Source organism: Hypanus sabinus, chromosome 22 (genome assembly GCF_030144855.1).
Source record: "Hypanus sabinus isolate sHypSab1 chromosome 22, sHypSab1.hap1, whole genome shotgun sequence".
In the NCBI taxonomy this organism is placed as follows: domain Eukaryota; kingdom Metazoa; phylum Chordata; class Chondrichthyes; order Myliobatiformes; family Dasyatidae; genus Hypanus; species Hypanus sabinus.
Window position 1 is genome coordinate 66289875 of NC_082727.1, and position 27265 is coordinate 66317139.

Here is a 27265-nt window from a genome sequence, read left to right on the forward strand (position 1 = left end):
CGAATGGCCTACTCCTGCACCTATTTTCTATGTTTCTATGTTTCTTTGCTCCTATACTCAACTCCCCTTGTTATGAAGGCCAACATACCATCAGCTTTCTTCACCATCTGCTGTACCTGCATGCTTACTTTCAGTGACTGATGAACAAGGACACCTAGATCTCGTTGTACTTCCCCTTTTCCTAACTTGACACCATTCAGATAGTAATCTACCTTCCTGTTCTTGCCACCAAAGTGGATAACCTCACATTTATCTACATTAAACTGCATCTGCCATGCATCTGCCCACTCACCCAACCTGTCCAAGCCACCCTGCATTCTCCTAACATCCTCCTCATATTTCACACTGCCACCCAGCTTTGTGTCATCTGCAAATTTGCTAATGTTACTTTTAATCCCTTCATCTAAATCATTAATGTATATTGTAAATAGCTTCAGTCCCAGCACCGAGCCTTGCGGTACCCCACTAGTCACTGCCTGCCATTCTGAAAAGGACCCTTTAATCCCTACTGTTAGTTTGCTGTCTGCCAACCAATTTTCTATCCGTGTCAGTACCCTTCCCCCAATACCATGTGCCCTAATTTTGCCCACTAATCTCCTGTGTGGGACCTTATCAAAGGCTTTCTGAAAGTCCAGGTACACTACATCCACTGGCTCTGCGTTATCCATTTTCATAGTTACATCCTCAAAAAATTCCAGAAGATTAGTCAAGCAAGATTCCCCCTTTGTAAATCCATGCTGACTCAGACCGATCCTGTTACTGTTATCCAAATGTGCCACTATTTCATCTTTTGTAATTGACTCCAGCATCTTCCCCACCACTAATGTCAGGCTAACTGGTCTATAATTCCCTGTTTTCTCTCTCCCTCCTTTCTTAAAAAGTGGGATAACATTAGCTACCCTCCAATCCTCTGGAACTGACTAACTGGTACATCTTTGGATTGTAGGAGGAAACTGGAGCATCCACAGAAAACCTATGCATCCCACGGGGAGGATGATGCTGGAATTGAACTCAAAACTCCAATGCCCTAACCTGTAATAGTGTTGAGCTAACAAGCTAAGCTGCCATGGCACTTTTTAAGACTAAGGTCAGAAGATGTTTTGGCATTGAGGGAATCAAGTGACATGGGTTTGGTGCAGTTATGCGGCATTAATCTTATTGAATTATGGAATAAGTGCAATTGACCAAATAGTCTATTTCTGATTCTGTTTCTTCAGCTCTTACACTAAATGAGCTTGATTATTAATAGTTTTATTTACTGAGATACTGCGTCGAACCAGCCACCCAGCGACCTCCCCCCCACCCCCGATTTAATCCTAGTGTAATCACAGGACAATTTACAGTGACAAATTAACCTACCAACTGGTACATCTTTGCACTGCAGGAGAAAACTGGAACATCTGGAGGAAACCCACGAGGAGAACGTACAAGCTTCTTATAGGCAGCAACAGGAATTGAACATGGTTCGCTTTTACTGTAAAACGTTGTGCTAATCTCTGCTAGTTCAGGAATCACAAACTGTTGATCCTAGATAAAAATTCTACTTACCTTTGAGAACTAGCAAAAAATGTTAGCTAGCATTTCAATAAAAATTATATGATGCCCATCAGTTGAGAACAAACTCATCTGGATTGCAAAATAATTCATCAACAGACTGAGACTTCAGACTTAGAGGTCGTTAAGACAAAATGTCTTACTTGTGTTGTGAACGTACTATTCTAAAATTATGCTAAGAGGGAGTCTTGGCTTCATTATGTACCTCGTTATGATCTTGCACTTTATTGTTTACCTGCACTGCACTTTTCAGTAGCTTTTGCACTTTAATCTACATTGTTATTCTTCACCTTGTTCTAGCTCAAGGTTCAAAGTTTAAAGAAAACTTATTATCAAATTACATACATAACATAGGGTAACAGAGGAAATGAAACAGATTGACATTAGGAAGGAAACGGTGATGAGTAGACTGATGGGACTGAAGGCTGACAAATCCCCAGGTCCAGATGGTCTGCATCCTAGGGTACTAAAGGAGGTAGCCCTGGAAATTGTGGATGCATTGGTAATCATTTTCCAATGTTCCTTAGATTCAGGATCAGTTCCTGATGATTGGAGAATGGCTAATGTTATCCCACTTTTTAAGAAAGGAGGGAGGGAGAAAACAGAACTATCATCCTGTCAGCCTAACATCGGTGGTGGGGAAGACGCTAGAGTCCATTACTAAAGATGAAATAGTGGCATATCTAGATAGCAGTGATAGGATTGGGCCGAGCCAGCATGGATTTACCAAGGGCAAATCATGTTTGACTAATCTATTGGAGTTTTTCGAGGATGTAACCAGGAAGTTAGACGAGGGAGATCCAGTGGATGTAGTGTACCTCAATTTTCAGAAGGCATTTGATAAGGTCCCACATAGGAGATTGGTGGGTAAAATCAGAGCTCATTGCATTGGGGGGGAAGACATTGACATGGATAGAAAACTGGTTGGCAGATAGAAAGCAAAGGGTAATGGTGAATGGGTGTTTCTCGGAATGGCAGGTGGTGACTAGTGGGGTGCCACAGGGCTCAGTATTGGGACCACAGCCGTTTACGATTTAAGTCAATGATTTAGATGAAGGCATTGAGAATAACATCAGCAAGTTTGCTGATGATACTAAGCTGGGTGGCAGTGTGACATGTGATGAGGATGTTAGGAGAATTCAGGGTGACTTGGATAGGCTGAGTGAGTGAGCAGATACTTGGCAGATGGTGTTTAATGTCAATAAGTGTGAGAATATCCACTTTGGGAGTAAGAACAGGAAGGCAGATTATTATCTGAATGGTGTGAAGTTAGGTAAGGGAGAAAAACAAAGCGATCTAGGAGTCCTTGTTCATCAGTCACTGAAGGTGAATGAGCAAGTGCAGCAGGCAGTGAAGAAGGCTAATGGAATGTTAGCCTTTATCACAAAGGGAATTGAGTACAAGAGCAAGGAAATCCTTTTTCATTTGTACAGGGCCCTGGTGAGACCACACCTGGAGTATTGTGTACAGTTTTGGTCTCCAGGGTTAAGGAAGGACATCCTGGCTGTAGAGGAAGTGTAGCGTAGATTCACCAGGTTAATTCCTGGGATGTCCAGACTGTCTTACGCAGAGAGGTTAGAGAGACTGGGCTTGTACACGCTGGAATTAAGGAGATTGAGAGTGGATCTGATTGCAACATATAAGATTATTAAGGGATTGGACAAGATAGAGGCAGGAAATATGTTCCAGATGCTGGGGGAGTCCAGTACCAGAGGGCATGGTTTGAGAATAAGGAGTAGGTCATTTAGGACAGAGTTAAGGAAAAACTTCTTCTCCCAGAGAGTTGTGGGGATCTGGAATACACTGCCTCGGAAGGTAGTGGAGGTCAATTCTCTGGATGTTTTCAAGAAGGAGCTAGATAGGTATCTTATGGATAGGGGAATCGAGGGATATGGGGACAAGGCAGGAACCGGGTATTGATAGTGGATGATCAGCCATGATCTCAGAATGGCAGTGCAGGCTCGAAGGGCTGAATGGTCTACTTCTGCACCTATTGTCTATTGTCTATAACAGAATATACAACCCTGAGACTCATTTTCTTGTGGGCATATTCAATAAATCCATTATAGAACAGCAACCATAATAGAATCAAAGAAAGACCGCACCAACTTGGGCATTCAACCAGTGTGCAAAAGGCAACAATTCCAATTGATTAGTTTTCAGGGGATTATGGTATTGGATGCTGAGGTTTAATCAATAAAGAGCATCTTTGCTGCCTAGATGTTTGAGGGTTGAGTGAAGAGCCAGTGACATGGCATCTGCGGCAGGTCTGTTGCTCCGGTGGCCATATTGGAGAGAATCCAAGCTGCTTCTCAGGCAGTTGACATGTTTCATCACCGACCTCTCATACAGTCGTAGAGAGGTACAACACTGAAAAAAGCACTTTGGCCCATCTAGTCCATGCCAAAACCATTCACACTGCCGACTCCCAACAACCTGCACTGGGACCATAGCCCTCCATATCCCTACAATCCATGTACCTCCCCAGACTTGAAATCGAGCTTGCATGTATCGTGTGCTGGCAGTTCATTCCACACTGTCACAACCCACTGAATGAAGAAATTTCCCCTCATGTTCCCCTTAAACTTAACACCTTTCATCCTTAACCCATGACCTCTGGTTGTATTCCCATCCAACTTCTGTGGAAAAAGTCTACATTTATTCTTCTCTCAATTCCTCCATTTCTGCTGCATCTGCTCTCAGGATCAGGCTTTTCATTGCAAAATGATGGAGATGTCTTCCTTTTTCAAAGATAGGGGCTTACCTTCCTCCACCATCAATGCTGCCCGCAAACGCATCTCTTCCATTTCACGCATGTCTGCTCTCACCCTATCTTCCCACCACCTCTGCCAGCAATAAGGTTCCTCTTGTCCTCACCTACCACTCCACCAGCCTCCACGCTCAGCATGTAATTCTCTGGAACGTCTGCCATCTCCAACGGGATCCCATCAGCAAGCACATCTTTCCCTCCCCCCACCCCACTTACTGCTTTCCACAGAGATTGCTCCCTACGCAACTCCCTTGACCATTCGTCTCTCCCCACTGATCTCCCTCCTGGCACTTATCCTTGCAAGCGGAACAAGTGCTATGCCTGCCCCTTCACCTCCTCTCTCACTACCATTCAAGGCCCCAATCGGTCTTTCCAGGTGAAGCAACACTTCATCTGTGAGTCTGTTGGGGTCATATACTGTGTCTGGTGGTCCCAGGGTGACCTCCTGTATATCAATGAGATCCGACATAGATTGGGAAACTGCTTTCCCAAGTACCTACAGTCCAGAAGAAGAGGAATTTCCCTGTGGCCTCCCATTTTAATTCCACTTCCCATTCCCATTCCGATATGTCAATTCATGGCCTCCTCTACTGCCACAAAGAGGCCACACACAGGTTGGAGGAGCAACACCTTATATTTTGTCTGGGTATCCTCCAAGCTGATGGCATGAACATCAATTTCTTCTGGTAATGCCCCCCCTTCACCATTCCCTCTTCTTTTCCTTCTCTCACCTTACCTCCTTGCCTGCCCATCACCTCCATCTGGTCATCTTCCCTCTTTTTCTTTCTTCCATGGCCTTTGTCCTCCCCTATTAGGGCCCCCCTTTCTTCAGCCCTGTATCTCTTTCGCCAAACAATTTCCCAGTCCTTACTTCACTCATTCCCCTCCCAGTTTCACATATCACCTGGTGTTTCTCTCTCCCTTCCCCCCACCTTTTAAATCTACTCTTCATCTTCTTTTCTCCAGCACTCCTGAAGGGTCTTAGCTTGAAACATCAACTGGACTCTTTTCCGTAGATGTTGCCTGGCCTGCTGATTTCCTCCAGCATTTTGTGGTGTTGCTTGGATTTCCAGCAACTGCAGATTTTCTCTTGTTTGCATTTACCCTATCTACACCCCTCCTAATTTTGTACACCTCTATCAAATCTCCTCTCAATCTTCTACCTTCTAAAGAATATATTTCTAACCCATTCATTCTTTCCTTATAACTCAGGTCCTCCAGATCTGGAAACATCCTTGTAAATTTTCTCTGTACTCTTTCAACCTTGTTTATATCTTTCCTGTAGGTAGGTGACCAAAATTGCACACAAAGCTCCAAATTAGGCCTCACCAACATCTTATACAACTTCAACATAACATTCCACATTCTGTACTCAATATATTGATTTATGAAGGTCAATGTAACAAAAGCTTTCTTTAGGGCCCTATTTGCCTGTGACACCACTTTCAATGAATTATGGACCTGTTTTCCCAAATCCCTTTATTCTACCTGAACTCCTCAGTGCCCTACTGTTCACTGTGGAAGACTTACTCTGGTAGGTCCTACTGATATGCAAAACATCACACTTGTCTGCATTAAATTTCATCTGCCATTTTTTAGCCCATTTTACAATTTGATGCAGATCCCTCTGTTAGCCACAATAGCTTTCCTTACTGTCCACTACACTCCCAATCTTGGTGTCATCCACAAATATGGTGATCCAGTTAACCACATTATCATCCAGATTGTGGATATAGATGACAGCAATGGACCCAGTACCGATCCCTGTGGCCCACCACTAGTCACAGGCCTCCAGACAGAGAAGCAACCCTCTACTACCACTCTGGCTTCTGCCACAAAGCCAATGTTTAATCCAACTTCTTACCTCATCCTGAAAGTCGAGCGACTGAAGCTTCTTGACCAGCCTCCCATGCAGGATCTTGTCAAATGCCTGATAAGTCCATGTAGACGACATCCACTGCCTTACCTTAGAAACATAGAAAACCTACAGCACAATATAGGTGCTTTGGCCCTCAAAGCTGTGCCGAACATGACCTTACCTGAGAAATTGCCTAGATTTACCTGTAGCCCTCTATTTTTCTGAGCTCCATGTACCTGTCCATGAGTCTCTTAAAAGACCCGATCGTATCCAGCTCCACCACCATCACCGGCAGCCCATTCCACGCACTCACCACTCTCTGCCTAAAAAACTTACCCCTGATATCTTCTCTGTGCCTATTTCCAAGAACCTTAAAACTGTGCCCTCTTGTGCTAGCCATTTCCACCCTGGGAAAAAGCCTCTGGCTATCCACACGATCAATGCCTCGCATCAACTTATACACCTCTATCAGGTTACCTCTCATCCTTTGTCGCTCCAAGGAAAAATGGCCGAGTTCACTCAACCTATTCTCATAAGGCATGCTCCACAATCCAGGCAACATCCTTGTAAATCTCCTCTGAATCCTTTCGATGGGTTCCATGTCCTTCCTGTAGTGAGGCGACCAGGACTTCTCTTCATTAACTTTCCTGGTAACTTCCTTGAGAAGCTCCATTAGATTGGTTAGACATGACCTACCACTCATGAAGCCATGCTGACTATCCTTAATCAGTCCATGTCTATCCAAATACTTATATAACCAGTATACCTTCCAATAGCTTTTCTGCTACTGATGTTAGACTCACTGGCTTATAATTTCCTGGTTTCTGGTAAGAGCATTTTTTTAAACAGTGGAACAACACTGGCTATCCTCTGGTACCTCTCCTGTCCCTAGGATGATTTAAATATCTCTGCTCAGGCCTCAGCAATTTCTGCACTTACCTCCCAAAGGATCCCAGGGAACACCAGGGTCCACGCAGTTGATGCTACTTTGTCTCAATTCTACAGACTCTGTATCCATCTCCCGAGAAAATACAGATGCAAAGAATTAATTTAAGATTTCCCTCATCTGATTTGGCTCCACACATAGATTATCATTCTGGTCTTCCAGAGGACCAATTTTGGCCCCAGCAATCCTTTTGCTCTTAAAATATCCCTTAGGATTCTTCTTCAACTTGTCTTCTAGAGCAACTTAATGCCTTCTTTTAGCCATACTAATTTATTTATTAAGTGATCTCTTGCATTTCTTATACTCCATAAGCACATAATTTGTTCCTACTTGCTTATACCTGTTATGTACCTTCTTTTTTCTCTTAAGCAGGGCCTCAATACTTCTTGAAAACTGAGGCTCCCTACACTTGTTAACTTTACCTTTTATTCTGACAGGCACATGTAAGTTTTGTACACTCGAAATTTCATTTTTGAAGGCCTCCCACTTTCAAAGTAGACCTTTGTCAGAAAAGAGTTTGTCCCAATTCACACTTGCCAGATCATTTCTGATACCATTAAAATTGGCCTTTCCCCAATCTAGAATCTCAACCTGTGGACCAGACCTATATTTTTGCATTATTTACTTTGAAGCTGATGACATGGTGGTTACTGGATGCAAAGTGTTCTCCGACACACACTTCTGTCACCTGCCCTGTCTCATTCCCTTAACAGCAGATCAAGTATCTCACTCTCTCTCATTGGGATTTCTACATACTGATAAAGGAAACTTCTCTGAACACATTTGACAAACTCTATCCCACATAGTACTTCTACAGAATGGGATTCCCAGTCAATATGTGGAAATTCACCTACTATAACAACTTATGTTTCTTGTAGTAGTCTGCGATCTCTTTACAAATTTGTTCTTCTAAATCTTTCAGACTTGAGTTGTTGGTAATATAGCCCCATTAATGTGGTCATGCCTTTCTCAGTTCTACCCATAATGTCTTCATAGTTGAGTTCTTCAGTCTGTTCTAACAGAGCTCTGCCATGACATTTTCCCCAATTTATAACACCACCCTGCTTCTTTAATCCCTCCTGCTCTGTCATGTCTAAATCAACAGAACCCCGGAATATTGAGCTGCCAGTCCTGCCCCTCGTGCAACCAAGTCTCACTGGTGGCTACAGCATCATAATTCCAAATGTTGATCCATACCCTGAGCTCATCCACTGTTCCTACGATACTTCTTGCAGTGAAATATTGGCAGCTCAGAATACCAGTCACACTATGGTCAACCTTTTATTCCTGACTTTGGGGTCTTACCAACATCTGCCTCCACAATCTCTCTGCTAACTGTTCCGGCACTCTGGTTCCCACCCCCCTGTAACTCTAGTTTAAACCCCACTGTGCAGCTTTAACAAACCTTCCATTTAGGATATTAGTCTGCCTCTAGTTCAGGTGCAAACTGTCCTTTCTGTACGGGTCCCATCTTCCCTGGAAGAGAGCTTATGCTTTCCCTCCTACACCCTTAGCCATGTATTAAATTGTGTAATCTTTCTCGTTCTAGCCTAATTAGCATGTGGTATGGGTAGCAATCCTGAGATCACAGCCCTGGAGCTCCTGCCCTTTAGCCTAGCACCAAACTCTCTGTACTCTCTATGCAGAACCTTGTCACTCCTCCTACCCATATCATTGGCATCGACATGGGCCACGACTTCGGACTGTTCATCTTCCCAGTTGCTGAGGACTCTGTCTGAGATCTCCTGGGCACTGGCACTTGGAAGGCTACATACCATCCGGAAATTTTGTTCTCGCCCACAGAACCTTCTGTCCATTCCCTTAACTAACGAAATGCTTATCACCAGAGCATTGCTCTTTTCTACCCCCTTCCCTTCTGAGTCACAAAGCCAGATTCAATTCCAGAGCCCCGACCACTGTGACTTTCCTCTGTTAAGTCATCCCCGTGTCAGTATTCAAAGTGATACACAGTACCTGTTGTTGAGGGGGACAGCCACTGAGATACTCTGCACTGGCTCCATAACCCCTTTCCCTTTCCTGACTGTTACAGTTTCCTGTGACCTGCACTTTGTGTGTAATTACCTCTCTATATGTCCTATCTTTCAGCTCTTCAACATCTCCAAAGATCCAGAGTTCAACCAGCTCCATCGACAACTCCTTAATGTGTATTGTCACAGTCATAGTTGTCAGGGACACTGAAGGTCCCTGTTTTCCCACATCCTGCAGGATGAACATTCCACTATCCTGCCTGGCATCTCTTCTGTCCTAACTGAGCAGACATAAAGAAGGGAAAGAAAAAAACACCTTAACTGAGAACTTCTCTTTTCTTGGGTTTTCTCTCAAAACACTTAATCAGTGTGGATGTAAGTGCTACTGGATGATAGTCATTGAGGCGGGTGCTGGTCTAATTGAAGTCTGCCTGAAGCAGGGGTGTACCTCACTGAGGTTAAAGATCTCAGTGGAAGCTCCAGCCAGCTAATCTGCACAGGTTTTTAGTACTTGGCCAGGTACCTCGTCTGGGCCAGATGCTTTTCGTGGGTTCACCCTTCTGAAGGCTGCTTGCATGTTGGTCTCAGGGACTTCATGCACTGTGTAATGATTTGATCTGTATAAACATTATGCAAGACAAGCTTTTCACTGCATTTTGGTACAAGTGACAATAATAAGCCAATATCTGGACATACAGACATCTATCAAAATGTCCAATCAAGAAATCATGACAGGCTCTGCTCAGATTCTGAAGTAATCCTTATTATCATTGGATTGTGCTGCACAGCTGGTTTGTTCAGATCTCCACATTTCCAAAGAGTTCCCTCATCCATTGCTCTTCCTCACTCTTCCCCAAGGCTTCACCTCTTTGCTATTTATCAAAATAGTTTTTGTAAGCTATTTCTCTCTTTTCACCATTCTTCCAATTGATGCATGTTAGATCACTGTTACACATCTCATCTCTCATTTTTTTGGCAAGGTGAACATGGATTGGCTGTCATCTTACAGAATTACATTAATTAAGGAATGATCCCAGAAAAAGTGAAGTTTATTGTCATTTAACTGCATACATGTATGTAACATACAGAACCATATAATACATATAGAAACATAGCCAACATTTCTACAAACCAAGGTGTAAAGCACAGGCATACACATTAAGACAAGGTAAAGATAAAATATATAGATGAATCACACCTAAATAAGACCATAAGACTATGAGACATAGAAGCAGAATTAGGCCGTTCAGCCCATTGAGTCTGCTCTAACATTTCATCAAGGCTGATCCTGGATCCCACTCAACCCCATACACCTCACCATATCCTTTGATGCCCTGACTAAACAGGAAGTCACCAACTTCTGCCTTAAATATGTGCACAGACTTTGCCTCCACCGCAGTCTGCAGCAGAGCATTCCATAGATTTATTCAATAAGGTTTCCCCTCAATCTTGAGGCTGTGCCCTCTATTTCTTGATACCCCCACTATAGGAAACATCCTCTTCACATCCATCCTATCTAGTCCCATCAGTATTTGATAGGTTTCAATGAGACCTCATCACATTCTTCTAAATTCCAGTGAGTACAGGCCCAAAGCTGCCAAACGCTCCTCATATGCTAACCTCTTCATTTCTGGAACCATCGTCATGAACCTCCTCTGAAGTCTCTTCAATGACAAAGCATACTTTCTGAGATATGGGGCCCAAAACTGTTGACAATACTTTAAGTGTGGCCTGACTAGTGTCTTATAAAGGCTGAACATTATTTACTTGCTTTTATGTTCTATTCCCCTTGAAATAAATGCCAACACTGCATTTGCCTTCTTTACCCCAACCTCTGCCTGTAAATTAACCTTCTGTGAGTCTTGCACGAGTCCCTCTGCCCTTCTGATGTTTGAACCTTCTCCCCATTCAGATAACAGTCCACACTATTGTTCCTTTTACCAAACTGTATTATCATACATTTCCCAACACTGTATTCCATCTGCCACCTTTTTTGCTAATTCTTTCAAAGTCCTGCCACAATCGCATTGCTTCCTCAGCACTACCTACCCCTCCATCTATCTTTGTTTCATCTGTAAACTTCGTCACAAAGCCATCAATTCAATTATCCAAATAATTGACAAACAATGTGAAAAGTAGTCCCAATATTGATCCCTGAGGAACACCACTATCACTGGCTGCCAACCAGAGAAGGCCCCTTTATTCCCACTCACTGCCTCCTGCCTGTCAGCCATTCCTTTATCCATGCCAGTATCTTTCCTGTATCACAATAGCATTTTATCTTGTTAAGCAGGCTCATGTGTGGGACCTTATTAAATGCCTTCTGAAAATCCAAGTAAATGACATCCACTACCTCTCCTTTGTGTATCCTACTTGTTACTTCCTCAAAGAACTCTAATGGATTTGTCAGGCAAGATTTCTCTTTATAGAAACTATGCTGACTTTGACTTATTTTATCATTAGTTGCCAAGGAGCTTGAAAAGTCACCTCAATAATAGACTCCAACAATTTCCCAACCACTGAGGTTAGGCTAAATGGCCTATAATTTCCTTTCTTGTGCCTTCCTCCCTTCTTAAGGAGTGGAGTGACTTTTGCAGTCTTCCATTCCTCTGGGACCATGCCAGAATCAAGGGATTCTTGAAAGATCATGACTAATGCATCTGTTATCTCTTAAGCAACCTCTTTCAGGACACTGGGATGTAGTCCTTCTGGTCCAGGTGACTTATCCAGCTTAACACCTTTGAGTTTGCCTAGCACATTTTCCTTTGTAATAGCAATGGCACTCACTCCTGCTCCCTGACGGACATCTGACACACTGCTAGTGTCTTCCACAGTGAAGGCTGAAGCAAAGTACCCATCAAGTTCATCTGCTGTTTCTTTGTATCCCCATTACAACCTCACCAGCATTATTTTCCAGTGGTCTAATATTAACCCTCACTGCCCTTTTACTCTTTATATTACTGAAAACAACTTTTGGTAAACAACAACACACACAAAATGCTGGTAAGAAGGGGAGGAGGGGCATTAACGAAAGTTAGAGAAGTCTATGTTCACGCCATCAGGTTGGAGGCTACCCAGCCGGTATATAAGGAATTGATCCTCCAACCTGAGTTTGGATTCATTTTGACAGTAGAGGAGGCCATAGACAGACATATCAGAATGGGAATGGAACGTGTCCGCCAGAAAAAGCAGGATCTTCCAGTGGCCACACATTTTAATTCCACGTCCCATTCCCATTCCCTGACATATTTAGTTGTTTGCCTGTTCTCCATCTCCCACTGGTGTTCCCCCTCACCTCCTTTCTTTCTCCCGAGGCCTCCTGTCCCACGATCCTTTCCCTTCTCCAGCTCTGTATCACTTTCGCCAATCACCTTTTCAGCTCTTAGCTTCATCCCACCCCCTCCAGTCTTCTCCTACCATTTTGCATTTCCCCCTCCCCCCACTACTTTCAAATCTCTTACTACCTTTCCTTTCGGTTAGTCCTGACGAAGGGTCTCGGCCCGAAACGTCGACAGCGCTTCTCCCTATGGATACTGCCTGGCCTGCTGTGTTCCACCAGCATTTTGTGTGTGTTGTTGTTTGAATTTCCAGCATCTGCAGATTTCCTCGTGTTTACAACTTCTGGTATCCTGCTTTATATTATTGGCTGGTTTGCCCTCATATTTCATCTTTTCCCTCCTTACAGCTTTTTTAGTTGCCTTTTGGTGGATTTTAAAAGTTTCCCAATCATTCAACTTCCAATCACTTTTGCTACCTGCTATGCCCTTTCCTTGACTTTTATGTAGTTCTTAACTTCCCTTGTCAGCTATGGTTGTCCACCCCTGCCATTTGAAAACTTCTTTCTCTGTGGGACATATCTATCCTGCGACTTGTGAACTACATATTTCCAGAAACTTTAGCCATCTCTGCTCTGCCATCATCCCCACCAGTATCCCCCTCCAATCCACCTGGGCAAGCTCCTCTCTCATGCCTCTGTAATTCCCTTTATTCCATTGTGATACTGATACATGTGACTTGTGCTTCTCCCTCTCAAATTGCAGTTTGAATTCAATCATATTATGATCACTGTCTCCTAAAGATTCCTTTACATTAAGCTTTCTAATGAGATCTGGGTTATTACACAACATCCAATCTAAGATAGCCTTCCTCTAGTCGGTTCAAGTACAAGCTGGTTTAAAAAGCCATCTTGTAGGCATTCAACAAATTCCCTCTCTTGCGATCCAACACTAACCTAATTTTCCCAATCCCCTTGTATTTTGAAGTCCCCCATTACAACTGTATTATTACCCTTATTACCCTTATTACATGTCTTTTCCAGCTCCCTTTGACATCTTGCCTACTATTTGGAGGCCAATATGTTTCCCTTAATAGTTTTCTCTTCCTTGCAGTTTCATAACTCCACCCACAAAGATTCAACATTCTCTGACCCTATGTCACCTCTTTCTAAAGATGTAATTCCATCTCTTACCAACACAGCCACACAACCATCTATGCCTTCCTGCCCGTCCTTTCAATACAAAATATACACAAAGTACACTGCAGATGATGGGGTCAAAGCAACATGTTCAACAAGCTGGAGGAACTCAGCATGTCGGGCAGCATCCATGGAAATGTTTCAGGCCGAGAACCTTCGTCAGGGGGAAACCACGATCCTTAAAGAAAGAGGACATTTGAGATGTCGTAGAATGGAAAGTCTCATCCTGGGAACAGATGCGGCGGAGATGGAGGAACTGGGAATAGGGAATAGCAATTTTGCATTTGGCAGGGTAGGAAGAGGTATAGTTGAGGTAGTCATGAAAGTCAGTGGGTTTATAGAAATGGCAGTGGACAGTCTGTCTCCAGAGTTGGAGACTGAGTGATCAAGAAAGGGGAGAGAAGTGCCCAAGATGGACCAAGTGAATTTGAGGGCTGGGTGGAAGTTAGAGGAAAAGTCGATGAAATTGACGAGCTCAGCATGGGTGCAGGAAGCAGCACCAATGGAGTCGTCAATGTAGTGAAGGATAAGTTGGGGAGCAGTACCAGTATAGATTTGGAGCATAGACTGTTCCACATAACCAACGAAGAGGCAAGCATAGCTAGGGCCCATGCGAGTGCCCATAGCTACACCCTTGGTCTGAAGAAAGTGGGAAGAGCCAAAAGAGAAGTTATTAAGTGTGAGTACCAGTTCTGCCAACTGGAGGAGTGTGGTGGTGGTGGGGAACTGGTGAGGTCTATTGTCAAGAAAGTAGCGAAGGGCTTTGAGGCCTTCTTGATGGGGAATGGAAGTGTATAAGGATTGGACATCCATATTGAATATGAAGCAGTCGAGACCGGGGAACTGGAAGTTATTGAAGAGGTGGAGGACATGGGATGTATCCTGGATGTAGATGGGTATAGCTTGCTACAGGCTTGCCTGATCAATGGTCTCAGACTGAAACATTGACCGCTCTTTTCCAATACAAAGTATATGCTTTGATGTTAAGCTCCCAACTATGGCCTTCTTTCAGCCATGACTCAGTGATGCCCACAACGTCATACTGACCAATCTTAAATTGTACCATGAATTCATCCACCTTATTCTGAATGCTGCACACATTTAAGTACAGCATCTTCAATCCCGCATTTTTTGCCCTTTTAAATTTTGCCTCTGTGGTACAATTTAACTCTTTGCTGTCTGCATTTGTACCCAATAAATAACAAAAAACTGCATTAATATTAAATATTGCAAGGAAGAAAAAAGATTAACTAGTGACTCTTCAATTACAATGCAGCTGGGTGTTCAGAAGCCTAATGGGAAGAAACTGTTTCTTATCCTGACCATTCCTGTTTTAATGCATCGTCGTCTCCTGCCTGAAGGTAGAAAGTCAAAGAGATGCAACTTGTCAGGATGCTCCCAATGGTGCTCCTGTAAAACACAGTTAAGATGGGGTGGGGGGAGTCTTGTTTGCCTCAATCTTCTTAAGAAGGTGTTGCTGTACCTTCTTGTTCATCTCAGGGAGGTGATATTAAGGAACCAGGTGAGGTTATCCATGATGAGAACTTTCAGGAACCTGGTTCACTTCACTCTCTCCACAGAAGAGCCATGTATTCGCAGAGTGGGATGTCCAAATGATTCCCTTTGTCTTCTCCATGTTCAGGCTTAGGTTGTTCTTCTCACACCAATCCACCAGCCACTCCACTTCCTCTCTATACTCCATCTCATCATCGTTCTTGATAAAGCCAACCACTGTTGTGTCATCTACAAACTTGATGACATGGTTTGAGCTGGATCCTGTGACACGGTCATGCATCAGCAGTGTGAACAGCAGCGGGCTGAGCACACAGCCTTGGGAGCACCAGTGATAGCATAATGGGAGGAATTGCTGCCCACACGGACTGACTGTGGCCTTACTGTTAAGAAGTCCAGGACCCAATTGCATAACAGTCCCATACAATTGATGGTGTTGAATGCAAAACTGAAGTCTATAAATGGCATTTGATTCCTCATTTTCCAGGTGAGACAGACAGAGTGGAGGGCAAAGGCTTTTGCATCTTCAGTGGATCAATTTGAGCGATAAGTGAACTGGAAAGGGTCCAGTGTATCCAGGAGAAAGGTTTTAATGTGCTCCATGACCAGTTGCTTAAAGCATTTCAAAATGGTTGATGTTAATGCCACCGAACAATAGTTACTAGGCCAGATACTGTTGCTTTCTTTGGCCCTGCAATGATGGTTGCCACCTTGAAAACTGAGGGGACAATGGATTGCTCCACAGAGATGTTAAGTATATCTGTCAGCTCTGCTGCATGGCTTTTCAGAACCTGGCTTGGTATATTATTGGGCCCTGCAGCTTTGGTGGGCTGACTCTGCCTGGGTCTTCCCCACCTCAGCCTCAGCTAGACGAAGTGTCTGCTCCCCTGCGGGGAGGGTGCACTCTGTTCTGCGCATCACACTGGGTGTAGAAGACATTAAGCCTTATAGTTGGTGCATGTTAGATCACTGTTACATAAAACCTCATCTCATCTCTCACTCTTTTGCCAAGGTGAACATGGATTAGGTATCACCTTGCAGAATTACAATAATCACAAAAAGGCCAGCAATATCATAAAGGATTCCACCCATCCTGCTCATTGACTGTTTGTCCACTCCCATCAGGGAGGAGGTTATGCAGCATCCACACCAGGATCACCAGACTCAAAAATAGTTACATTCCCCAAGCTATCAGGCTGATCAACATCTCCACCCTTTAACCCACTCCAACCACCACTACATACACATCACCTAGTGCCGCTTTATGAACAGTGTATAAGTTACTTGTACAGTGTGTTTTACAGGATTGTTTTTATATTTCTATTTATTGTTTTTGATTGTGTTCTTCATGCTCACTGTGTTTTTATGCCGCATAATAAAACAATAATTTTGTTCTCCTTTACACTCATGTACTGAAGAATGTCAATGAATAATCTTGAGTCTTGAATGGAGGGCACTGCTTCTAACCACATCCAACCCCTGAATCAGGGGAAATATCCTCCCTACAACAACTTGTCATAATTTTGTAACTTTTGCTGGCATCTTCTATCTCTCAATAGAGGCCTGGTCCATCAGATCTCTACTTGTATAACAGTCCATCATTGACGAAACAGTTTTCATTAATTTTCAGGAGAGAAAGCAGGGAACCACAAACTGTTCAGCTTAACATCAGAAGTAGGGAAAATGTTAGATTCTCTACTGAAATATTAGAAATTCTTAGACAGTGCTTGGAGTATTGTGAGCAATTTTGGACCACTTATCTAAGAAAGAATATATGAGCATCAGAGAAGGTCCAGAGGAGGTTCAGAATGATCCAAGGAATGAAAGTGTTAACATACGATGAGCGTTTCATGGCTCAGGGCCTGATCTTGGTGGAGTTTAGAATGAGGGGAAATGTCATTGAAACCTATTGAATATTGAAAGGCCTAGATAGGGTGGATCTGGGGAGAGTGTTTCCTATAGCGAGGAAGTCTAGGACCAGAGGACACAGCCTCAGAATAGAGGGACGTCCATTTATTGCCACAGTCAGTTGTGGAAGCCAAGTTATTGGATATACTTAAAGCAGAGGTTGATAGGCTCCTGATGAATCAGGGTGTCAAAGGCTACAGGGGGATGGTAGGAGGATGTGGTTGAGAGGCATAATACATTAGCTGTGATGGAATGGCGGAGCAGTTGGGCCAAATGGCCTAATATTCCTTCTAGGTCTTATAGTCTAAAAATAGAGTTAGTAAAAGGAAATCATGGTTATCAAAGCTGCAACTTTTTTGGAAATATTACTGGCAAATTGGATAAAAGATGTGATTAATTGAATGTTCTGAAGGTCTAATACAGGCATAAACAAGAAGCTGAGAATAAAATGCTGCCATGAATTGGAAAGAGCTGGCAAACAGGAAGCAGTGAGAAGGAATAACCAGTTATTACTCTGTAACCCACAGAGTCATAGAGAAGTACAGCACAGAAACGGGCCAGTTGGACATAGCCCCAAGATTCGGCAGAGTAGATTTAGGATGGAGATGAGGAGGAGCAGGCTTGATGGACCAGATGGCCTACTCCTGCTCCTATTTCTTCTGTTCTTAGGTTCTTATCAGCCCATCTAATCCATGCCAAAACCATTTAAACTCCCTACTACCATCGACCTGCACCAAGACCACTTCCCTTCATATCCCTACTCTCCATGTACCTATCCAAACTTCTTAAATGATGAAACCGAGCTCACATGGACACTTGTGCTGTTAGCTTATTCCACACTCTCACAACCTACTGAGTGAAGAAGTTTCTCCTCATGTTCTGTTTAAACTTCTAACTTTTCACCCTTAACCTATGACCTCTCATTATAGTCCCATCCAACATCAATGGAAAAAAAGTCTGCTTGCATTTACCCTATATATACCCCTCTTCATTTTGTATACCTCTATCAAATATCCTCTCAGTCTTCTATACTATAAAGAATACAGTCCTATCCTGTTTAATCTTTCCTTATAAGGTGGAAAGATTATGAGAGGCATTAATCATGTGGATAGTCAGAGGCTTTTTCCCAGGGCTGAAATGGTTAACAGGAGAGAGCACGGTTTTAAGGTGCTTGCAAGTAGATATAGATGAGATGTTAAGGGTAAGTTTTTTATGCAGAGAGTGGTGAGTGTGTGGAATGGGCTGCTGGCGACGGTGGTGGAGGCGGATACGATAGGGTCTTTTAAGAGACTCTTGGGTCGGTACATGGAGCTTAGTAAAATACAGGGCTATGGATAACCCTAGGTAATCTCTAAAGTAAGTACGTTTGGCACAGAATCGTGGGCCAAAGGGCCTGTATTGTGCAGTAGGTTTTCAATGAATCTCTTAAAAGACCCTATTGTATCTGCCTCCACCACCGTTACTGGCAGCCCATTCCAAGCACTCACTGCATAAAAAACTTACCCCTGACATCCCCTGTTTGCATTAAATTCCATCTGCCATTTTTCAGCCACTTTTCCAGCTGATGCAGATTCCTCTGCAAGCCATGAAAGCCTCACTGTCCACCATGCCTCCAATCCTGGTGTCTGCACATAAAATGCTGGAGGAAGTCAGCAGGTCAGGCAGCATCTATGGATATGAATAACTACAATTCCGGCCAACACCCTTCTTCAGGACTGAAATAGAAAAGAGAAAACACAAGAATAAAAAGGTGGGAAAGGGGAAGGATAACTAGAAAGTGATAGGTGAAGCCAGGTGTGTGAGAAAGGTCAAGGGCTGGAGAGGAAGGAATCTAATAGGAGAGGGCAGTGGATCATAGTGAAAAGGAAGGAAGAAGGGATCCAGAGGGAGGTGATAGGCAGGTGAGAAAAGATATGAGGCAAGTGTGCGGAATAGAAGTGGGATTTTTTTTTACCTGAAGGAGAAATCAATATTCATGCCATCAGGTTGGAGGCTACCTAGATGGAATATAAGTTGTTGCGCTTCCACCTCAAGGGTGGCTTCATTGTGGGTCAAAAGTAGGACACGGGCTGACATCTCAGAATGGGAATGGAAATCAGATGTAAAATGTTTGGCCACCGGGAAGTTCAGCTTTTGGCAGATGGAACAGAGGTGCTTGATGAAGCAGTCCCCCAATTTATGATGGGTCTCATCAATGTTTATGATAGGTCTCATCAAGCTATTGTTAAAGAAGAAATAACGAGGCATCTGGAAAGAAATGGATCCATCAGGAAGACACATCTTGGATTCAGAAAGGGCAGGTCCTGTTTGACAAACTTAATGGAGTTCTTTGAGGACATAATGAATGCAGTGGATAGAGGGGAATAGATGGGCATTATTTACTTGGATTTCCAGAGGGCATTCAATAAGGTGCTGGATAAAAGACATCCTTAAGTTAAGGATGCATAGAGTTGGGGGTGATATATTAGCATGGTTTGGTTAACTAATAGAAAGCAGAGAGTTGAGATACATGGGTGTTTCTTGGGTTGGCAATCAGTGGTGAGAGGTATGCCGCAGGGGTCAGTGCTGGGCCCGCAACTGTTCATGATATACATTAATGATCTGGAAGAGGGGACTGAGTGTAGTGTATCTAAGTTTGCTGATGATATTAAACTGAGTGGAAAAGGAAATTGTGCAGAAGATACAGAGAGTCTGAAGAGAGATATAAATAGGTTAAGTGAGTGGGCAAGGGTCTGGTAGATGGAGTACAATGTTGATAAACGTGAGGTCATCCACTTTGGAAGGAAAAGTGGAAGAGCAGATTATTATTTAAATTGTAAAAAATGGAAGCATGCTGCTGTGCAGAGGGACTTGGGAATGCTTGTGCAGAAATCACAAAAGGTTGGTTTTCAGGTGCAGCAGGCTATCAAGAAGGCAAACGGAATGATGGCCTTCATTGCTAGAGGAATTGAATTTAAGAGCAGGTAGACTATGCTTCCACTGTACAGGGTACTGGTTTTGGAGGTGGTGCAGAGGAGGTTCACCAGGTTGATTCCAGAGATGAGGTGGTTGGACTATGAGGAGAGATTGAGTCGCCTTAGACTATACTTGCTGGAATTCAGAAGAATGAGAGATCTTATGGAAATATATAAAATTATGAAAGGGATAGATAAGATAGAGGCAGTAAAGTTGTTTCTTCTGGCAGGTGAGTTTAGAACTATGAGACATAGCCTTAAGATTCGGGGGAGAAGATTTAGGATGGAGATGAGGAGGAATTGCTTTTCCTAAAGAGTGGTGAATCTGTGGAATTCTCGACCCAATGAAGTAATGGAGGCTACGTCAGTAAATATATTTAAGACAAGGTAGGATATTTGTTGCATAGTAGGGGAATTACGGGTTATAGGGAAAAATCAGGGAGGTGGAAATAAGTCCATGGCCAGATCAGCCATGATCTTATTCAATGGTGGAGCAGGCTTGGAGGGCCAAATGGTCTACTCCTGCTCTTATTTATGTCAGAAAGAAAAATAATAATAATAATAAATAAATAAGTAGATCGATTACAGTATACATATATTGAATAGATTAAAATTGTGCAAAAAAGTGAGGTAGTGTAAAAGGGTTCAATGTCCATTTAGGAATCGATGGCAGGAGGGAAGAAGCTGTTCCTGAATCTCTGAGCATGTACCTTTAGGCTTCTGTATCTCCTACCTGATGGTAACAGTGAAAAAAGGGCATGCCCTGGGTGCTGGAGGTCCTTAATAATGAGACACCGCTCCTTGAAGATGTCCTGCGTACTTTGTAGGCTAGTGCTCAAGATGGAGCCAACTAAATTTACAACCCCCTGCAGCTTCTTTCAGTCCTGTGCAGTAGTGCCCCCCCCCCCACCATACCAGACAGTGATGCAGTCAAGTCAAGTCGCTATTATTGTCATTTCAACCATAACTGTTGGTACAGTACACAGAACAAATGAAACGACGTTCCTCCAGGACCATGGTGCTACATGAAACAATACAAACCTACATTAGACTTCAGACCTACACGGGATTACATAAAGTGCACAAAACAGTACATGGTACATCCATAGAAGTTTTTGAGTGTATTTCTTGACATATGAAATCACTTCAAGCTCCTAATGAAGTATAGTCACTGTCTTTATTTGTGGTTATAGGCATAGAAGGCATTGAATTTATTTGGTAGTGAAGCATCGCTGCCATTCACATTGTTGGGTTTTGCTTTGAAGGAAGTAAGAGTTGTCGTACATCTGATGTCACCTCCAACCACGGTCACAATTGTCTTTTCGCCCTTGAAATAGCCCTCTAAATCATACCTGGTTTTCTGGTACAGACCTGGGTCACCAGACTTGAATGCCACAGATCTAGCCTTCAGCAGATGACGTACCTCCTGGTTCATCCACAGCTTTTGGTTTGGAAATGTACAGTAAGTCTCTGTAGGCACACACTCATCCACACAGGTTTTAATGAACTACTGTTCCGCCCCATAAAAAAGTATTTTCTATGCTTGTCCGTAAGATCATAAGTCAGAGGAGCAGATTTAAATCATTCAGCCCATCAAGCCTGCTCCATCATTCCACCATGGCTGATCCCAGATCCCACTCAACCGCATATTCCCACCTTCTCACTATATCTTTCGATGTCCTGACCAATCAGGAAACCATCAACTTCTGCTTTAAATATACGCATTGACTTGGCCTCCACCAAAGGCTGTGTCTGAGCATTCCACAGATTCACCACTCTCTGGCTAAAAAAATTCCTCCTTATCTCAGTTCTAAAAGCTCACCCCTCAATTTTAAGGCTGTGCCCTCTAGTTCTGGATAACCCCTCCACATCCACCCTATCTAGTCCTTTCAACATTCAGTAGGTTTCAATAAGATTCCCTCATGTTCTTCTAAATTCCAGTGAGTACAGGCCCAAAGTTACCAAACACTCGTCACATGTAAACCCCTTCATTTCCGAATCATCCTTGTGAACAACCTCTGGACTCGCTCCAATGACAACACATCCTTTCTGAGATATGGGGCCCAAAACGGTTGACAATAGTCCAAGTGTGACTATTGGCCTGACTAGTGTCTTATAATGGCTCAGCATTAGCTCCTTGCTTTTATATTCTAATCCCTTTGAAATAAATGCACGCATTGCATTTGGCTTCTTTAGCATAGACTCACCTGAAAATTAACCTTCTGGGAGTCTTGCACGAGGACTCCTAAGTCCCCCTGCACCTCTGTTGCTTTAACCTTCTCCCCATTTAGATAATAGTCTGCACTATTGTTCCTTTTAACAAAATGCATTATCATACATTTCCCAACACTGTATTCCATCTACCACTTTTTTGCCCATTCTTCCAATTTGTCAAATTCCTGGAATCACATTGCTTTCTCAGCACTACCTAGCCCTCCGCCTATCTTTGTATTATTTGCAAGCTTTGCCAAGAAGCCATCAATTCCATTAACTAAATCACTGACAATGTGAAAAGTAGCGGTCCCAATACTGACCCCTGCAGAACACTACTAGTCACTGGCAGCCAACCAGAAAAGGCCCCCTTTATTCCCACACACCTATAATGTTAAATTTGTAACCTATCACTCCCTCTCTCAAACAAAATTCTTTCTACTTTTTAACAATTTTATGAAATCACCGCTTTACATTCTCTCATCCAAGCTGAATAAACTCAGCTTCACTGGTTTCCCCATAGTCATCATTCCTGGTAAATTTGACTGCACTTCACTCTTCATAAAGTTCAAATTGCAGAAATGAACTTAATATTCCATTTGAGGTCTAGCCAGCCATTACAAAAATATGGAATAATTACTTTGTTTTTGTAATCTACATCCCTATATAAAATCAGAGTTTCTGTATGTTTGTTTTTATAACAGCTTTTTCAATCTGACATGTTCCATCAAAGATTTATGTGTTTATACTGGTCTCCATTTCTGAAACTCTCTTAAAAGTTGCACCTTCTCTCATTCAGTCAAAATGAATCCAAGCTTGCCAGTCTTAAATTTAATTTGCCATGTTTCATCTGCCTTTTCACCAGTCTGTGCCTTCATGAGGCTTGTAATATCATCTTTGATGTTTACTACTTCTGCAAACTTTGAAATTACAGCCCATGCACATGTTTAGCTTATTACTTCAAAAGGATCACTAGTCTTATTACTGTTCTCAGGGATTATCCCTGTATATGCACCTCAAAAATTATTGTTCAATGTCAACGTCCCTTAACCAGCTTAGTATTGTATAGGCTTCTGTCTCTCTGATCTTGTACTGAGTGCAACACGGTGGTGCAGCAGGTAGAACTGCTGCTTTACAGCTCCAATCGCGTTGTTGGAAATGCACCAATCCTCTACAAGATGGATGGCTTCCTCTGTATCAAAATTACTGCTTCCATCCACCTACTTAACAACACATTTTCTTCCTTTGGATTCACTTCTCCATTATCACGTTCCTTCCTTCCTTATCTGATTCTGTCTCCACCTTTTCCCCCTCTCCCTGCATTTCAAGTTTTAAAGATCAGCTTCATTTGTCACATGTACATCAAAACATGCAATGAAATGTTGTTTAGCATCAACCATCAATGCATTGTGAGGATGTTGGCAGCAGCCTGCAGTGTCCTCATGCTTCCAATGCCAATACAGCATGCTCACAGTCAAACCCTAACTTGTATGTCTTTGAAATGTGGGAGAAAACTGTAACATCCCGAAGAAACTGCTGTGGTGAAGGGAAGAATGTACACACTCCTTACAGACAACAGCAGGAATTGAACTCCAATCGCTTGTGCTAAACTCTACAATATCTATTTCCTCCGTTTGGCACCCTCATCAGATAGGCCTGAAAGTCAATTCTTTCAGCAAGTAAATTCATCATTTGTGCCAGATATCTCCTACTCTTTAAATTTTCAGACTTCTGTTTGTTCATAGCCCTCTCTGTTCTCTCACAGATCTCTCCATGTTCACAGACCTCTCCATGTGTCCTATGACCTTTTTGATTGTTCATAGATTTCTGTTTGTTCACAGACCTCTGACTGTTCATAGACCTCTCCGTTTCTTCTCTCACAGACCTCTCCACTTGTTCATAGCACTCCCTGTTTGTTCATAGATCTGTGTGTTCATAGGCCTCTCCAATTGTTCATAGATGTCTCCGTTTGTTCATAGACCTCTCCGTTTGTTTATAGATTGGTGCATTTGATCATAGACTTTAAGACATAGGAGCAGTATTAGGTGATTTGGTGCATTGAGGTGTGCTCCCACATTCAATCACGGCTGATCTTTTTTTTCTCATTTTCAGCCCCTCCCCTCAGCCTTCTTCCCATAACTTTTGATGTCATGACCAAACAAGAACTATGAAGCTCTGCTTTAAGTACACCCCATGGCCTGGCTTCCACAGGTGCCTATGATAACTAATTCCCCAAATTCACCACCCTCTGGCTAAAGAAATTACTCTACATATCTGTTTTAAATGGATGCCTTTATATCCTAAATGTACCCTCTTGTCCTAAACACCCCACCATGGGAAAAATCCTTTCCACATCTACCATGCCTAACTTTTCAACATTCAGAAGGTTTCAATGAGATCCCCCCTCATCCTTCTAAATTCCAGTGAGTACAGACCTAGTGCTATCAAGCATTCCTCATATCACAATCCTTTTATTCCCAGAATCATCCTTGTGAACCATCTGAGTTTTGGGTTTTCTCCCCATTTAGAAAGTAGGCTGCACATTTACTTCTTCTACCAAAGTGCATGACCATTCATTTTCTAATATTATATTTCATTTGCACTTTCTTGTCCATTATCCTAATCTAAATCCTTCTGCAGCTTACCTGTTTCCTCAACACTATCTGCCTTTCCACCAATTTTCATATCATCTGCAATCTTGGCACAAAGCCATCATCTAAATAATTGATAGAGAGCATAAAAAGAAGCGGTCCCAACACCGACCCTTGGAGAACAACACTAGTCACTGGCAGCCAACTAGAAACAGATCCTTTTATTCCCACTCCCTGCCTCCCATCAAACAGCCAATGACCTCTCTGGTTGTTCACAGATCAGTGTGTTAGTTCATAGACCTCTCTATTTGTTCTCTGTGCTCCACATTTTCTGTAATATAAAACTTCTCTGATTTCTAATCTTTTCCCAGTTCTGATGGTGGATCTATCAAATTGGAACCTTCTGTATAGATGCTGCCTGGAAAGCCAAGCATTTCTAGCAATTACAGTAATTTTGTTTTGGATTATATATTGATTTGTTTCACCGACTATTTTCCTTCATGGGGAAGAGCGCAAGCATGCTGATTGACAGAGTGAGGAGTGATATCATTGCAGGCACAGTCTGCAACATGAAAATTTACAAACTGTTAAATGTGAACATTAAATATATATCCACACATTACTTACCTCAAAAACATACAATTCTATTAGAACATTTGGAAGACTCCATTTAAAATTGTATGAACCCCTCCTTTATTCCAGAATTATGTAAGATTGATTGCACTTTCCTTGTGAAAAAAAATATTATTCATTTCTACTGTAATTTAGCAGGCTGTCAGTATTGTCAGAGAAATATAGCAGTGTGTTGAGAAACTGAAAAATGCCTGGGGTATTTAGAAGATGTAATTCCACCATGTAATTTGCCACAGACTGCACTATAAACTGGAGCTGTCAAAACTTGGAGTGCTGTAACACCCGAACATTATATCCACTCGTACATTATTTTACTCTGTAAAACTTGCAGGTGTAAATCAATGGAATAAAATTTTTCTCAAGTTAATCAATTAACCCCACATGGCATTCAACATATTATCCTACATCAACAAAACTGCAATCTTACCTATGCATACCCTGGCATGAATCTTACATTAAAAGGAAATCATGTGTAACAGTAATTAGAATTTATGTTCTATGCAAATAGTCAAGTTCTCTCTTTATTTAAAGTGCAAATTTAATAGGACTGGTTTTGATCTGCTATGTCATTAGGTCAATCATGATAGCTTCTTCTCTACTGGGTTAATATTCCTGATATTGAGGACTATCAGCTTTCATGATGGGCCACATTATCTACATCCCTTGCACCAGACGTCTGAAGAACTTTTGTACTCTGTCTTGGCCAGTGAAGCAGAATTTGGTTTAATATTACCATCTTATATGTCAAGAAATGTGTTGTTTTTGCAGCAGGAGTACATTGCAAAGATGCAAAATTACTTGAAATTACAAAATAAGTAAATAGTGCAAAAGAAAAGGGACAATGCGGTAGTGTTCATACGTCATGGTCCATTCAGAAATCTGAGGGAAGAGAGAAAGGAGATGTTTCTGAATCATGTAGTTTGGGACTTTAGGCTGTGATGGTAACATTGAGAAGAAGGCATGTTCCCAGTGATGAATGCTGCCTTCTTCAGGCACCATCTCCTAAAGAAGTCTTTGATGGTGGATTGTGGTCACGATGGGGCCGGCTGAGTTTACAACCCTCTGCAGCCTCTATGACATAGGAGTAAAATTAAGCGATATGGCCCATCGAGTCTGCTCTGCCATATCATCAAGGCTGATCCAATGTTCCCCTCAGCCCCGGTCTCCTGCCTTCTTCCTGTATCCCTTCATGCTTTGACCAAGCAAGAATCTATCAACCTCTGCCTTAAATATAGATAAAGACTTAGCCCCACATCTGTCTATGGCAATGAAATCCACAGATTCACCATTCTCTGGCTAAAGAAGTTCCTCCTCACATTAATTCTAAAAGGAATGCCTCTATTCTGACACTGTGACTCTCCCACCATAGGAAAGATCCTCTCCATATCCACACTAACAAGGCCTGTCACCTTACAATAGGTTTCAATTCTGTCACCCCTCATTTTTCTGAATTCCAGAATACAGGCGCAGAGCTTTTAATATTTGGGCCAAGACCATATCCTTTGGAATGTTGACACCCAGTAACCTGAAGCTGCTCACCTTGCCACCACTGACCCCCTTAAAGAGGACCGGTGTGTGTGTTCTCCTGACTTCTCCTTCCTGAAGTACACAATCAATTGCCTGATCTAGCTGATACTGTGCGAGGTCGTTGCTGCATCACTCAATCAGCTGATCGATCTCACTCCTGTGCGCATCCTCATTGACATCTGAGATTTTTCAAGAGTGGTGTCATCAGCAAATTTCAAAAGGACAGACAAAATGCTTCACAGGTGTCCTCAAAACCTCAGTTAAAAAATAGAGACTTCCATCCTGACTCAGGAATTGCTTGCTCACCATAGCTGTAAATGGCAGGAAAGCATTGATTTT